Here is a 16735-nt window from a genome sequence, read left to right as displayed (position 1 = left end):
GCGAAGCTTCTCGTACTCCTGCTTTTATGTAATTTGGCCTTAGCATTGGTCAGGGAAGCCCCCCTACCAATGAAAGTACCTGGGGATTTGTCGGTTGGGGAATTGCCCATGACAGGCCCCCTGGGAAAAGGACCACGGGGGAAAGAAATAAGATTCCGCAGGGAAATTATGCGGGCCTATATCCAGCCCTTGCCACCCCCTGTAAAGACTCCCCTACCTAAAGGAAGGATAGCCCCATATATTTCCCAGCCAGGGAGGGGGACAAATGGATTTGAAATCCCCACCCTGGCAACAAAGGAATGTATCTATGGATACAAATTACTCCAACCCTAGGCCCACTTGGCCCCCAGGAGGCATTCCAGATGATAACTGGACCTGGTGGGTTAAGGTACAGAATGGTTCATTAGTTCCTAGGTATACACTGTCTCCCTGGGAGCGCATAAGGCGTGGGTTCCCAGGGCCGTCTTGGCTCCCTCCTGGCACCCCGGACCAAAGCGAATAACTTTTGTTCCTTATACGCAAATGGTTCAAAGAAACAATTAAGAAGTCATGTCCCTGTAAATGTTCCACTTGAGGTGTTGAGAGATAGATGACCTTTCATGAAAATAGCAAAGCAAATGCTTTATAGACTATAAATAAACATAGATACATAATGAAAATAATATGAAGAAATTAATCAATTTCTTGTAACGTTACAAGAAAATAACCATGTTGTCCCTTAATGGGTGATTACACAAAGGAACATTTTTAGAATTAGGTAAAGCCAAGAAACATAGATGACGCACGCTACAAGGAAATTGCTAACAAACATAATGCCACGGTTGCCGCAATAAAGCGGCCAGTCTAACACACTGTTGTTGTCCGTGTCCATTTGTTATTTTCGCCGACACCGTGAATCCTTCAGGAACCCCAGGACCTGCTGGGGCTGGACCCTGGCACACAGCCATTTAAAAAGGCAGTGTTGGGGTGCCTGGGTGGCTCAGTCGGTTAAGCGTCCAACCTCGGCTCAGGTCATGATCTTGCGGTTTGTGAGTTCGAGCCCCACGCCCGGGCTCTGTGCTGACAGCTCAGAGCCTGGAGCCTGCTTCTGCTTCTGTGTCTCCCACTCTCTCTGCCCCTCCCCCACTCATGCTCTGTCTCTCTCTCAAAAATGAATAAATGTTATTAAACATTTAAAAAGGCAGTGTGGATCTGTATTTATTTACATGGAAAGTTGCCTAACATATAAAGTTAATAGAAAAAGGTAACAAAATTGTATGCATGTGAGTCAACATATATTTTTTCTAATTATGTGTTTATGCATATGTATATACCACAGTTACACACATACACGCACACACATGCTTAGAAAAATCCTAGAAAAATATATGTAAAAATACCAAAGTTCAGCTCTGGGTAGTGGGATTACACATAAGTTTTATTTTCTCCTTTCTATTCTCCTATGCTTTCAGAGAATAAAGTTATTTCCACTTTGAATAATTATTTTAATAATAAATCTCCAAAAAATTATATGTCAAGAGAATTAACATATGGATAAATAAACATGTCAGAAAAAATAGAGTTGCTTTTTAGTCTTTCTAAAAGTTAGATTTATATTTATTATTTTATTTTTATACCCTCTGAAAGTTGTGCACAGTAGACACTCAAAAAATGTTGGGGTGACTCGGATAGATAGACGAATGCACGCTATTGTAACTTGTCAATTCCTGTTAGGTTGCTAAGTAACGTTCTATTGGTGGTCCATTTGACTCCTAGTATTCTCCATCTACAAATTTTTTATAATAACCAATCCACATCTTTTATTTGAGTAGCTTGATGCTTTTAACCTCAGAGTATTACTGTGTCATTGTGGGTATTAAGTTTATTTTATTTCTGACCAATCCTTCAACTTATCTATACCATTTTTATTCTAAACTTATCTCTCCTCCTTAATAAGCTTGGAATGATCTGTAAATGTAATCAGTTCTCTATTTATTATTTACTTCTTTAAGTATTGGACACTGACAACAAAAGAACAATTACTTTTCCAGAGGTTTTAAAATAAAATTATTAGGATTTTGATTTGCATTTTTTTGACTACTGAGGATGGAAAATATTTTTATATGATTATTGGCTACATATATTTTCTTTTATGTGATATTCTTATCCATGTGTCTTACTCACTTTTCTATTCCATTGTTTGTTACTAATTTGTATGAGTTCTTTACACATTCTGAAAACTAACCACTAGTCACTTCTGTGAATTGCAAATATTTCCAAGTTCATAACTTGTCTTTTTACTTTAAAGTGTCTTTTGATAAATAAAAGTTCTTAATTTTAACATAAATATATTAATCTGGTCTTTTATACTCAAACACTTTTGCCTTAAGAAATCTTCCCTATCGTATGCAAGTAGCAAAAATTAAAAGTCTAAAAATATCAGATGTTGATGAAAGTATGTCATAATCCAATCTAGTAATCAACCAATCCAATTGTACCGGAGGCCCAATTTTTTAATATTATCGTAAATGTGCAAAAAAAGTTTTTAGAACATATTATAAAGCTTAGCTTTCCTATGATGTGTAATTAATCTGACCAACATAGAACTTACATCCATGTTTGCAAACCTTAAACTAATAATGAAAACACAAAACTTACCATCAATATCAACAGTCTTTAGTGCCTTTTGCATTTCCGAATCACTTATAAAAATCTTCAAGGTGTGATGGATCATTGGCAGATCATTCACATAAATTTTACCACTTTGAATTTTGCTAAAAATTTTACAGGCCTTCTGAAGTGCTAAATACACACGACAAAACGGTTAATTAATTCAAACGAATAATTATCGTCAACCCCGCTACACTCTCTCCCAATGAAAAAAACAACAATGATCAGTAAAGGAAGAAAGAGGAGCAAGTCTTTGTGTTCTAATTCTTTGCTTTAAAATCAATCTCATGATTTCTTTAGGTATGTCTAGAGTTAATGACCTCCAAGTCTACAAGTTTCCTAAACAACTCTCAGAAACTGAGAAAAGTCATGCAAAGCTCACATAGCAAAGGCAGTCACCATTTTCCCTGGGAATGTTTAAATCCTTCTTCCATGCTCCCATATCACTTGGTACATATCTCAGACAAAGCTATTGGTATTGTGATTGCTTGCATGTCAATATCCCTCACTCAACTATCAGGCTCTAGGGGGCAAGATTTTTCATTCTTCAAGTGCCAGTGTCTACTTCAGAACAGATCCTCAAAAAATGTCTGTTGAATTAAACTGAATTTAGTTCAGTGGGTACTACCCTTAGTTTTCAGAAAAAGAGGTGCTAGATGACAGTGCTAAATACCAGAGAAAGACTAACATATTGATAACAATGTGTTTTTTTTAATGTTTACTTATTCTTGAGAGAGAGAGAGAAACAGAGTGCAAGCTGGGGAGGGGCAGAGAGAGAGCGGGAGACACAGAGTCTGAAGCAGGCTCCAGGCTCTGAGCTGTCAGAACAACCTATGTGAGGCTCGAACCCATGAACTGCAAAATCATGACCAGGGCCGAAGTTGGACGCTTAACCGACTGAGCCACCCAGGCGCCCCACGATGGCTTTAATAACAGGAGTTTTAGTAGAGTATTAGGGGTGGAAACCAGGTTTCAGTGAAATAGGAAGTAAATAAATAATTAAGGAAACCAACTCTTTCAAGAAGCTTCTTTGAAAAACATAGAGTATAATATTGACACAGTCCCTGAGGAAGCATAAGAAAATTCAATGAAAGAAAATTAAGAGTGAAGGGATTAGTGACATGAAAGGGACTCTTCTCCAATGAGAAAATAGGGAAGGCTATGGATGTTGTTTACAATCCTAACAGTTCTCCTCATGAGGAAAACTTTTTTTCCTTTTTTTCTGTATCTATATGAGATGATGGATATTAATTAAACTTACTGTGGTAATCATCTCACAACATATGTAAGTCAAGTCATTATGCTATACACCTTAAACTTACACAGTGCTACATCTTAATTATATCCCAATAAAACTGGAGGATAAAAGATGTCTGGGGCACATGGGTGAGTCAGTTGATTAAGCATCCAACTGCAGCTCAGGTCATAATCTCGTGGTTCGTGAGTTCAAGCCCCACATTGGGCTGTGTGCTGACAGCTCAGAGCCTGGAGCCTGCTTACGATTCTGTGTCTCCCTCTCTCTCTGCCCCTCCCCTGCTCACGTTCTGTCTGTCTGTCTCTCTCTCTCAAACATAAATAAACATTAAAAATTAAAAAAAAAAAGGAAAAGATGCCTAACATAGGGGCACCTGGCTGGCTCAGTTAGTAGAACACGCAACTTCTGATCTCAGGGTTGTGAGTTTAAGGCCCACGTTGAGCACAGAGATTACTTATGAAAAAAAAAAATAAAAAGATGCCTAATATGATGATCAGAAAGGAAAAATATGCTAAATGACTCCATAAATATAAAGGAGAGGCCCAAGATACGGGAGAGTTCAGTGTCAAGAAGTGAAGGGGGAAAAAAAAAGAAGTGAAGGGTACTATGTACCAAGAACTAAGTCCTAGTAAAATCAGTGACTCTAGTGCTTACTAATATATTCATTGGATGTAATATTCACACTTTTTTCCCAAAATATTTTAACTAAAATAAGCACATATGTTACATTTTGCCTATCAATATAACAGAAGATATTTCTAAAAAAAGACATTTATGAATCCTTATTTTACCTAGTTTGCTTATGCTTACTCACAGACTACAGCATTTGTCACATCATGTAATATTAGTTGATATCATATGCCATTAGGAGTAAAGAAAGCGACACTAATCACTGAAACAATTTCTAAAATGTACACAATCAGGTAATTTATTCAAGAAGTTCTAGAATCTATTATTACCGCTTAATTCTTGTGAGTGTAAGTGTCCTTGAGGTACTTCATTATATGATGTCTTGCAGAGGCTAGAAACCATTTCCCTTTTCCTGTCAAAGAAACAGCCACATTAGAAAGCAGCACAAAAACGAAACAAAACACCACACACACAAAATATTTATGCCATTTTTCCATTAAAATATTAGCAAACCTATCAACAGTTTGAGATTCTCCAGTCTCTTACTCCATAAAAACCTTTGTTAAAAGACCATCCAAGTGATAGTGAATTATATACTCTTCATCCCAGAATTCCCACCTTGCTTCTTTTAGACATCTCTCTATGGAGCAGAATTTACCCTGGTCAGTAAGCAGTGCCCATGATTCACTATCCTTTGGCTGTCGTCCAATTTTTGCTACTCTTAATTCAAGTCACAGCAAATTTTATAGAAAGTTATTATAGAAAGGAAAAACAAGAGTATCTTTAAATAGCAAAGAATCCCAGATTCCACAACCTGTCAGTAAAAATTTTTTGAAAAGATGATTTATCTAATCACCTAACATGTAAATAACTCAAATCATAGAATGTTAGTGTTAGAAGAAATCTCAAGGGTCCGTCTAGTACAAGATTCTTGTACAGATGTGGAGACTGAGGCCCAGAGATATAAAGTGAATTGTACAAGAGCCTAAGCTAGCAAGTGAGGTCAATAAGGACCCAACGTTAAGTTTTTGAATTCCACATACAGTGATCTTAGCTCTACGCCACCCTCCCTAGAGCATAGTCTTAGTTTGCACAAACTATTTTGCATACTTTATGTGGAAATGATAGATGATTCTGAAAAGAAAAACCCAAATCTTAATGCAACATTTAAGGGGAAAAAAAAAAAACAACAACAATGATTTAAATACCGAATAATTGAGGAAGATGTACAAAGGGGTGATAAAGTCTTGTGAACACTGTACTGATTCGGAAACTTGAGTGAAGACCTTTCTTTCTTAGTCATCTTCTCCTTCAACAGCTTCACTGAGGAAGAGGCAATCTAGAGCCAAATGCAGGAATGTTGGTGCCTGAGATCACACTGGTAAACCAGCATTACTGGAAAATAAACCTCTTAAAAAGATAGCTAATCATATCTGGGTTCCTCACTGATGTAAAATTGCTTTTTGTAATGGAATTAGAGTTTACATACACTAAAATTTTAAATAAACTATAGAATTTTTTTTGCAGAGTCATGTTTTTCTAAGTATGCAACTAAACCACCTTATTAATGTCGTGTCAATTTAAAATAGTGGATTTCACAAAGCAGGGCAAATCTATGGTATAGTGAAGAGAAGACCACCAGATTCTAGGCTACATATATGGGCTTTGACTAGATGAGCAAAATAATGTGGAGAATCAACACAGTTATTCAAATAACACAGGTACTTATGCTTTAAATCATCCTCATGACTGAGAAAATTATCCACGTAACATGTATATGCATAAGCATGATTCAAAAGTGGCAAGTAGCTGGGTAGACAGAAAAGCATCACTTTAGAAAATGAGGACTGTAGTAATAGGTGTCTTCAATTTTACGTGGAGCCTAGAACCTTGTTTACATGGAGTCTAGGCCCCTTTTGAAGCACAGAAGTATGCAGAGTAAAATCTGTCTTTGTCTCAGCTCCAGGCTGGAAAAAAAAGAGAGAGAGAGAGAAGAAAGAGTACTCCTCTGGATTAGTTATAGTGATAGATCTACCCACACAAGTACAGAACTCAAATCTACACTAAATATGTGGGGTAGGAGAATAGAAACCAAAAAAGTCATTTAAAGTTGTCCCATGTTCATCACATCTCTGAAGTGCAGTGCAGAAGAGAATTCAAATTCTCTTGGAGGAGAATACTCTAGATCCAGACTCACGTGAGATTCCCACAGATTTAGATCAACAATATATGAGAAAATAAACAAAAAGTACAAAGCACCCAAGGACATAAGTTAATGAGTAAGAAGCAGACAAAGCAATAAACAGAAGATTTAGATCCACCAGGGACTTTATATTATATTTATCAGGTATCAGTCTTGAAACAACTAAAGAACATGACCAAAAAACACGACATAAGGCAGATTATAAGAAGAACCAAATGGGGGTTCCAGGGTGGCTCAGTCGGTTGAGCGTCTGACTTCGGCTCGGGTCATGATCTGGCGGTTTGTGAGTTCAAGCCCCGCGTCAGGCTCTGTGCGCAAAGCTCAAAGCCTGGAGCCTGCTTCAGATTCTGTGTCTCCCTCTCTCTCTGCCTCTCCCCTGCTCATGCTCTGTCTCTCTCTGTCTCTCAAAAATAAATAAATGTTAAAAAAAAAATTCTTTTTAAAAAGAAGAACCAGGGGCGCCTGGGTGGCTCAGTTGGTTGAACGTCCGACTTCGGCTCAGGTCATGATCTCGCGGTCCATGAGTTCCAGCCCCGCATCGGGCCCTGTGCTGACTGACAGCTCAGAGCCTGGAGCCTGTTTCAGATTCTGTGTCTCCCTCTCTCTCTGACCCTCCCCCGTTCATGCTCTGTCTCGCTCTGTCTCAAAAATAAATAAACGTTAAAAAAAATTTTTTTTTAATTAAAAAAAAAGAAGAACCAAATAAAGTTTCTAGAGGTAAAAAATATAAGCACTGAAATTAAATTCTCAATAGACAATTTAAACTAGAGATTATATTCAGCTGGAGAAAGATAAACGAGAAAGCAGATGGGAGAAATTACCCAGATGAGATAGACAGTATATCTAAGTACATCATATAGTGAATGAAGCAGGCTGAATGGTGGCCCCAAAAAGATAGGTCCATGTCCTAATCCTTGGAACCTGTATATGTGACTTTATTTGGATAAAAGGTCTGTGGAGAGGGAACAAAGTTAAGGATCTCAAGATGAGATATACAATGAAGTGTTTATAAAAATGGAAGGAGACTTGAGATATAAACACAGGGGAGAAGACCATATATAGAGCAAGATGGGGGCCAAGATTAAAGTTATGCTGCCACAGCCAAGGAATGCTCAGGGTCACTGTTACAACAGCAGAAGTGTTAACAGAGAGTATAGTAATAAAAATAAAGATCTAATGGAGAAGGAAGGGGAAAATGTCATATTCTTCTGAATGGGTTCCTTGTTACATTTTTTGTAAAAAAAAAAAAAAAAAAAAAAAAGAAGAAGGAGGAGGAGGAGGAGGAAGAAAAAGAGGAGGAACAGGGGAAGGAAGAGAAAGAAGAAGAAATATTTAAGATTGTGACATTTCAGGGGTACCTAGGTGGCTCAGTAGGTTAAGTGTCTGCACAAATTTCAGTTAAGGTCATGATCTCATGGTCATGAGATCAAGTCCACGTCAGGCTCCAGGCTGGGTGTGGAGCCTGCTTAGGATTCTCTCTCTCCCTTTTCCTCTGCCCCTCTGCCCCTTTCCCCTGCTCACACTCTCTCTCTCTTCTCAAAAAAAAAATGATTTTGATTGATGTGACATTTCAATACTTGGACTAAAATGTGATGGAATGTTTGAAAGCTAAAAACAATGCTCAAAAGTAAAACATTTTCAGATCATATGTACCTCAGTTCTTTCAGTATGCAACTGTACTTGTAAACTTTTCTTTCTTCTGAACTTTTTCTCTCCTGAAAAATCAGAGGATTTCTCTTCTCCACAGAGGAATATTGATGTTTCATACCTAAATTGCACAGAAAATTGGAATAATTCCTGAGTTGCTTTTTTTCTTACTTTTTCTTTTTTTCATCTTTTACCTATAGAAAATTTCAAGCATATACAAAAGTAGACAGACTAATGTGATGATTGGGGCGACTGGGTGGGTCAGTCGGTTAAGTGACTTTGGTTCAGATCATGATCTCATGGTTCATGGGTTGGAGCCCCGCATTGGGCTCTGTGCTGACAGTTCAGGGTCTGGAGCCTGCTTCAGATTCTGTGTCTCCCTCTCTCTCTGTCCCTCCCCCACTCATGCTCTGTCTCTGTCTCTCAAAAATAAATAGACGTGAAAAAGAATAATGTGACAATCTTCCCATGTACCCATCACCCAGCTTCAATAATAGGCAATCCTATTTCAGCTATATCCCTACTCCAGTTTCTTATTATTTTGAAGCAAATTCCAACATCATATTATTTCATGAGTGAAAATTTTAATATTAATTTCTACAAGGTGCTTTTTCTTTTATTTTTGAAAAAAAAAATTTAATGTTTATTTGTGAGAGAGGCAGCGCACAAGCAGAGGAAGGGCAGAGAGAGAGAGAGAGAGAGAGAGAGAAAGAGAGACAGAATCCGAAGCAGGCCCCAGGCTCCCAACGCAGGGCTCGAACTCACAAACTGCGAGATCATGACCTGAGCAGAAGTCAGACGCTTAATAAGCCACCCAGGTGCCCCAAGGTGTTTTTTCTTTTAAAAAACCACATTTAAAACACAATTATGACACCCTAAAAGTTAACAATAATTTCTTAGTATCATCAAACATGGTCAGTGTTCAAATTTCCAATTGTTTCATAAATGTCAAAATTTATTAACACTCTGCATAAGGATTCAGTAAGGTCACCATTACAGTTTGTTGATTGATGTGTCTTTTAGATCTCTTTTTTTATCTATAGGCTCTTTTTCCAAGTCTTTTATCATCCTCATTATCACTATTGCCAGGCAATTTGTACTATAGATTTTCCAGTCTGGATTTTGCTAATTATATCACCATGGTTGTAGAATTTTAAAGACTTGATCAGATTAACTTCAACAGATTAAGTGTTGAACCACTAAACTGTACACCTAAAACTAGTACTATACTATATGTTAACTGGAATTCAAATTAAAACTTAAAAAAGATAGCCAGGTGATTTTAACGTGTAGATAAATTTGATAGTCACTATGCAAACCACAGGCTTGTTCCTATTCAGAACTCCCATCAATTGGTCTATAACTCAGTATTTTATAAGAAATACCTTATTCTTCCTTATAAAGGAACTAAAAGCAAAACTAAAAGCTCTTTAGCAGAAGTGGCTCCTTTTTAGAGTAACCTGCTATACAAGGGCTACTTAAGTAATACAAAGGACAATGATAGGATTGAATCTATAACATCTTCAGATGAATTTGGCCCCAAGCAAAATTGTGATGTAGAGGTAATTTTTATCATGCACCTACCTCAACTGCCCTTCCTTAGCAGGTACCTTGCCCTTTTGACTCTCTATCCCTTTAAATCTAATCCCATGAATTCCTGCCCTGAGAGTGCCATTACCTTGCTCTTAGCCCCCCTGAATCTGCCCTATTATTAGTCTCCTCTGCAGTCCTCCACTCACAAAGGGAATGACTTTAACTCTTTTGATTACGACCCAGAGTATAAAATACATTTCTATTGAGATGTAGTACACATATACAAAGAGAGAGAACTGAAGTAATTTCACAAAATAATACTTATTATGTGAAAAACACTCTAGTGTCTTCAATATTATTCAAATTTCTTTTTAAACAAAATACCAGTTAGTGACCTCCTAAGTTGATTTTATAACACACAAGTGAGTCATAATCTAGAATCTACTGCTACTTTATATCACCCATCCTCTCCCCATATATCTCCATTGAGATCTTCATATTTCTGGAATAATTATGATTTCCACATTACTACATGATTTTTCAAATCCTTTATTATTTTTCTAAAGTATAAGTGTGTTTATGTTATGAGCTGCCTCAAACATTTTACAGAATTGGGATGACTTACTATAAATAATGAATAAGTGAAAACATTTGTTCTGTATCCTATTCTCCTAGGGCATTGTGTCTCCCAGGTAACCTAGTTTATACAGTGCTAATGAAAGAATGTAAAGGAACACTTCCACCATCTCCCATTCCTTCCTAGGTGACAAGTTTTATTGCGATGTTCTAGAAATAATTATTTTGCCTTTTGTCACTGAACATAAAGGAATAGTGGGATTCTCCATGAGATTATCACCAGATTTGTCAGCAGGAACCTTGCAGGCCAGAAGGCAGTGGTATGGTATATTTAAAATCCTGGGGGCAAAAAAAACCAAAAACAAAAACTTGCCAACCAAGAGTACTCTACCCCCCAAAGCTGTCCTACAGAACCGAAAGACAGATAGTTTCCCAGACGACAAAAAAAAAAAAAAAAAAAAGGCTAAAGGAGTTCATCACACTAGATAGACTGACCTTATAAGAAATGTTAAAGTGGGGGTGCCGAGGTGGCTCAGTCGGTTGAACGTCCACCTTCAGCTCAGGTCACGATCGCATAGCTCGTGAGTTCGAGCCCCATGTCAGGTTCTGTGCTCAAAGCTCAGAGCCTGGAGCCTGCTTCAGATTCTGTGTCTCCCTCTCTCTCTGCCCTTCCCTTGCTCACACTGTCTCTCTCTCTCTCTCAAAAATAATAAATAAACATTAAAAAAGAAAAAAGAAATGTTAAAGGGAGTTCTTCAAGCTAAAATGAAAGGATGCTAATTAGTAACATGAAAACAAATGAAAGTGTAAATCTCACTGGTAGAGGTAAACATATAGTTAAATTCAGAATACTGAAATCTTGTAATGGTGGAAGGTAAATCACATATAACTCTCACATAAAGGTTAAAAGATAAATGTATTAAAAACAACAATAATCTGTTAATGGATACACAAATATAAAAAGATGTAAGTGGTGACATCAAAAACAAAATGAGAGTGAGGTGTTAAAATGCTGAACTTTTGTATACATTTGAAGTTAAGTTGTTACCAGTTTAAAATAGGCTTATAAGATGTTTTAAATTTTTTTTTTTTAACGTTTATTTATTTTTGAGACAGAGAGAGACAGAGCATGAATGTGAGTGTCAGAGAGAGGGAGACACAGAATCTGAAACAGGCTCCAGGCTCTGAGCTGTCAGCACAGAGCCCGACGCGGGGCTCAAACTCACGGACCGCGAGATCATGACCTGAGCCGAAGTCGGACGCTTAACCGACTGAGCCACCCAGGCGCCCCAATGTTTTATATAAGCCTTATGGTAACCACAAAGCAGAAACCTACAGTAAATATACAAAAGATAAAAAGAAAGGAATCAAAGTATATCACTAGAAGGGCACCTGGCTGGCTCAGTCAGTGGAACATGTGATTCTTGATCTCGAGGTTGTAAGTTTGAGCCCCACATTGGTTGTAAAGATTACTTAAAAGTTAAAAAATATAATTTTAAGTATATCACTAGAGAAAATCATCAAATCACAAAGGGAGAGAGTAAGAGGAAGAAAGGAACAAAGAAAACAAGCAACCAAGCCAGAAAACAAGCAACAAAATGGCAACAGTAAGTCCATACCTATCAATAATCACCTTCAATGTAAATGGACTAAATTCTCCAATCAAAAGACAGAGTGGCTGAATAGATTAAAAGAAAAAAAAAAAAAGACCCAAATATCTGCTGCCTCCTAGAGACTCCCTGTAGCTTTAAGGACACTTATAGACTGAAAGTGAAGGGATGGAAAAAGATATTCCATGAAAATGGAAACCAAAAGAGGGCAAATCTAGCTATAGTCATATTAGACAAAATAAATTTCAATAAATATTTTTTGTTTTTTGCTTTTTTAATTTTTTTAATGTTTGTTTATTTTTGAGAGAAAGAGACACACAGAGAGTGAGCGGGGGAGGGGCAGAGACAGAGGGAGACACTGAATCCAAAGCAGGCTCCAGGCTCTGAGCTGTCAGCACAGAGAGCAACACGGGGCTCAAACCCATGAACCATGGGATCATGGCCTGAGCGAACGTCAGTCACTTAACCAACTGAGCCACCCAGGCACCCCTCAATACGTGTTTTTTTTTTAATGTTTATTTTTGAGAGAGAGAGACAGAGCATGATTGAGGGAGGGGCAGAGAGAGAGAGGGAGACACAGAATCTGAATCTGAGCTGTCAGCACAGAACCCCATGTGGAGCTCCAATTCACGAACCGTGAGAGCATGAACTGAGCTGAAGTTGGACGCTTAACTGACTGAGCCACCCAGGTGCTCCCATCAATGGATGTTGTTTTTTTTTTAATGTTTATTTATTTTTGAGAGAGACAGAGACAGAATGCAAGTGGGTTAGGGGCAGAAAGACAGGGAGACACAGAACCCGAAGCAGACTCCAGGCTCTGAGCTGTCAGTACAGAGCCTGATGTGGGGCTCAAACCCACGAGCTGTGAGATCATGACCTGAGCCAAAGTCGGACGCTCAACCGACTGAGCCACTCATGTGTCCCTCAATGTATGTTTTTAAGCCAAAAATTACAACAAGAGACAAACAAGAATCATTACATAATGATAAAGGGGTGAATTAATCAAGAGGATATAGCAATTGCAGTGTTTATGTATCCAATATTAGAGCATCTAAACATACAAAACAAATACTAACAGATCTGAAGGGAGAAATAGACAGCAATGCAGCAATAGTAAGGGACACTTAAATACCCCCACTTTCAACAGTAGATAGACTAACTAGAGAAAAATGAAGGAGAACATTGAACTTCAACTATACTGGAAACCAAATGGACCTAACAGACATATAGAGAGCATTCTATCCAACAGCAGCAGCATATACATTCTCCTCAAGCACACATGCAACATTCTCCAGGATAGATAATTTGTTAGGCCACCAAACAAGTCTTTAAAATCTTAAGAAGACTGAAATCATATCAAACATCTTCTGTGACCACAAAGGTATAAAACAAGAAATCAATTACAAGAAAAAAAATGAAAAAAATGACATATGTAGCGATTAAACAATATGTTCCTGAACAACCAATTGGTCAAAGAGAAAATCAAAAGGGAAATAAAAAATACCTGGAGACAAAGTAAATGAAAACACAGTATACCAAAACTTATTGGATGCAGCAAAAGCTGTTCTAAGAAAAATGTTTATAGAGATAAACACCTACATAAAGAAAAAAGAGGGGCACCTGGGTGGCTCAGTTGGTTGAGAGTCCGATCGGCTCAGGTCATGATCTCACATGACAGCTGATAGCACAGAGCCTGGAGCCTGCTTTGGATTCTGTGTCTCCCTCTCTCTCTGCCCCTCCCCCACTCACACTCTGTCTCTGTGTCTCAAAAATGGATAAACGTTAAAAAATAAAACTTAAAAAAAAGAAAAAAGAAAGATCTCGAATAAACAACTTAATTTTATACCTCAAGGAACTGGAAGGGAAAAAGGAACTAAGCCCAAAGTTAATAGAAGGAAGGAAATAACAAAGCTCAGAAATATAGACTAAAAAGACAATAGAAAAGATAAAAGAAGCTAAGAGTTTGTCTTTTGAAAAAATAATCAAAATTGACAAATCTTACTAGACTAAGAAAAAAAGAAAAGTCTCAAATAAAATCAGAAATAAAGAGGAGACATTCAACTGATAACAGAAATACTAAAGCTCATAAGAAATTACTATGAACAATTATATGCCAACAAATTAGATAACCTAAAAGAAATTTATAAATTTCTAGAAACATACAAGACTGAATCATGAAGACATAGAAAATGTGAACAGACCAATTATTAGTAAGGAGATTGAATCAGTAATCAAAGACCTCCCAACAAAGTCCAAGATGGCTTCACTGGTGATTTCTACTAAACATTTAAGAATTAACACCAATCCTTCTCAAACTCTTCCCAAAAACTGAAGAGGAGGGAACACTTCCAAACTTGTTTTATGAGGCCAACACTACGGGTAACAAAACCAGACAAGGACACTACAAGAAAAGAAATCTGCCGTCCAATATCCCTGATAAACATAGATGCAAAAATTCTCAACGCAATATTTCAATAGTACATTATATTAGTACAATATTATTACAATACAATATTAATACTAATTAGTACAATACAATACTAATATTGTACAGTATTAGTACAATATGCTAATATTTCAATTGTACATTAAGAGGATCATAGACCATGATCTAGTGGGATTTACTTCTGGAATTCAAGGATGGTTCAACATAGGCAAAAAGGTAAATGTGATACCCCACAATATAGGGAAAAACCCATTCTTCTTCTGTGTTTCTCCTTTACTCCTCCATGACTACCACACTCACAACACTTCTGACACCAGATGTGTGAGGTATTCTTCCCCACCACCAAGCAATTCTCTGCCACACCAACTGGGTGTGGCACCAACTGGGTCCTACAATTTACCTCAATTCTAACACTATCTACCTGGATATACTGTCAGATTCCACAGGTTAAGGGATCAGTCCCACAAGACTGCTCCCACCCCACTTGTGCCAATCACAACTCCAGATTGTGACCTGTGCTTCGGACTCATCACCTATAAATGAGAGGCTCCCAAAAGACCCTCCTTGGATTTGATTAATTTGCTAGAAGAGCTCACAGAACTTAGAAAAATAGTTACATATGTTTACCAGTTTATTTTTTAAAATATGATAAAAGATACAGGTGAATAGCCAGATGAAGGGATACATAGGGCAATGTCTGGCAGGATCTTAGCACAGGAGCTTCTGTCCCCAAGGATTTGGGAGGACATCAGCCTCCTGGTATGTGGATGTGTTTACCAACCTGGAAGATCTCTGAATAGGCCTATACTATTGAGATTTTTATGGAGGCTTATTCATGTAGGTAGGATCAATTATTAATTCCATTTCCAGTCCCCTTCCCCTCTCTGGAGAACTTCTAGGTTGGTGAACACATCCACAGACTAGGAGGGTGACACATCCCAACCCCATGGGGACAGAAGCTCCTGTGCTTGGGACCCTCCCAAACCTCACCCAATGAATATCTTCATGTGACTATTCTTCTGTATACTCAGTCATGTCCTTTAATAAACTGCTGAACATAAATGTGTCCCTGAGTTCTGTGAGATGCTCTAGCAATTAATTAAACCTGAGTAGGGGTCATGGGGACCTCTGATTTGTACCCAAGTCAAACAGATTACAAAATCAATAGACAAAAATCAGTTGTATTTCTATACACTAACAAGAAACTATCAGAAAGATAAATTAAGAAAACAATCCCATTTACAATAGCATCAAAAAACAAAATACTTAGAAACAGATTTAACCAAGGAGGTGAAAGATGAGTACACTGAAAACCATAAAACATTAATGAAAAACACTGAAGAAGACACAAATAAATGGCAGGATGTTTTGTGTTTGTGGACTGGAAGAATTAATATTTTTAAAATGTCTTATACTACCCAAAGTGATTTATATATTAAATGCAATTCCTGTCCAAATTCCACTGGCATTTTTTGCACAGAAGTAGAATAAATAATCCTAAAATTTGTATAGAATCACAAGAGACCTCAAAGAGCTAAAGCAATTTTGAAAAGGAAATAGTAACACTTGTAGAACATAGTAAGCTCTTCGACATTGGACAATAATGTTTTGGATTTGACACAAAAAGCAAAGGCAACAAAAGCAAAATTAACAAGCGGGACTACATCAAACTAAAAAGTTTCTGGACAGCAAAGGAAACCATCAGCAAAATGAAAAGGGAATCTATAGAATGGGAGAAAATATTTGCAAACCATATATCTGATGAGTCAATATTCAAATATACAAGGAATTCATACAACTCAATAACATAAATAATCCAATTTTAAAAGGACTTGAATAGACATTTTTCCAAAAAAAGACATACAAATGGCCGACAGGTATATGAAATGGCTCACAATCGCTCATCATCAGGGAAATGCAAATCAAAACCATAATGACGTATCATCTCATACCTGCTAGAATAGCTGTTTTCAAGGAGGCAAGAAACGAGTATTGGCAAGAATGTGGAGGAAAGGAAACACTTGTGCACTGCTGGTGGGAATGTAAATTGGTGCAGCCACTATGGAAAACAATGTGGAGTTTCCTCAAAAAATTAAAAATATAACTACAATATGATCCTGCAATTCCATTTCTGGCTATATATCTGAAGGCAATGAAAACACTCTCAAAGAGATATCTGCACTCCT

General features: G+C 37.4%; 1 pseudogene; it reads right to left on the bottom strand.

The window, feature by feature from the left end:
- The window catches only part of LOC144615442 (EF-hand calcium-binding domain-containing protein 13-like), a 98941-nt pseudogene that overhangs the window by 76771 nt on the left and 5435 nt on the right, over positions 1-16735 (bottom strand).

Source organism: Panthera onca (genome assembly GCF_046562875.1).
Source record: "Panthera onca isolate mPanOnc1 chromosome E1 unlocalized genomic scaffold, mPanOnc1 haplotype 2 h2.Chr16_ul_3, whole genome shotgun sequence".
Lineage (NCBI taxonomy): Eukaryota > Metazoa > Chordata > Mammalia > Carnivora > Felidae > Panthera > Panthera onca.
Note: the sequence above shows the minus strand (reverse complement) of the source record. Positions and strands in the feature narration are given on the sequence as shown.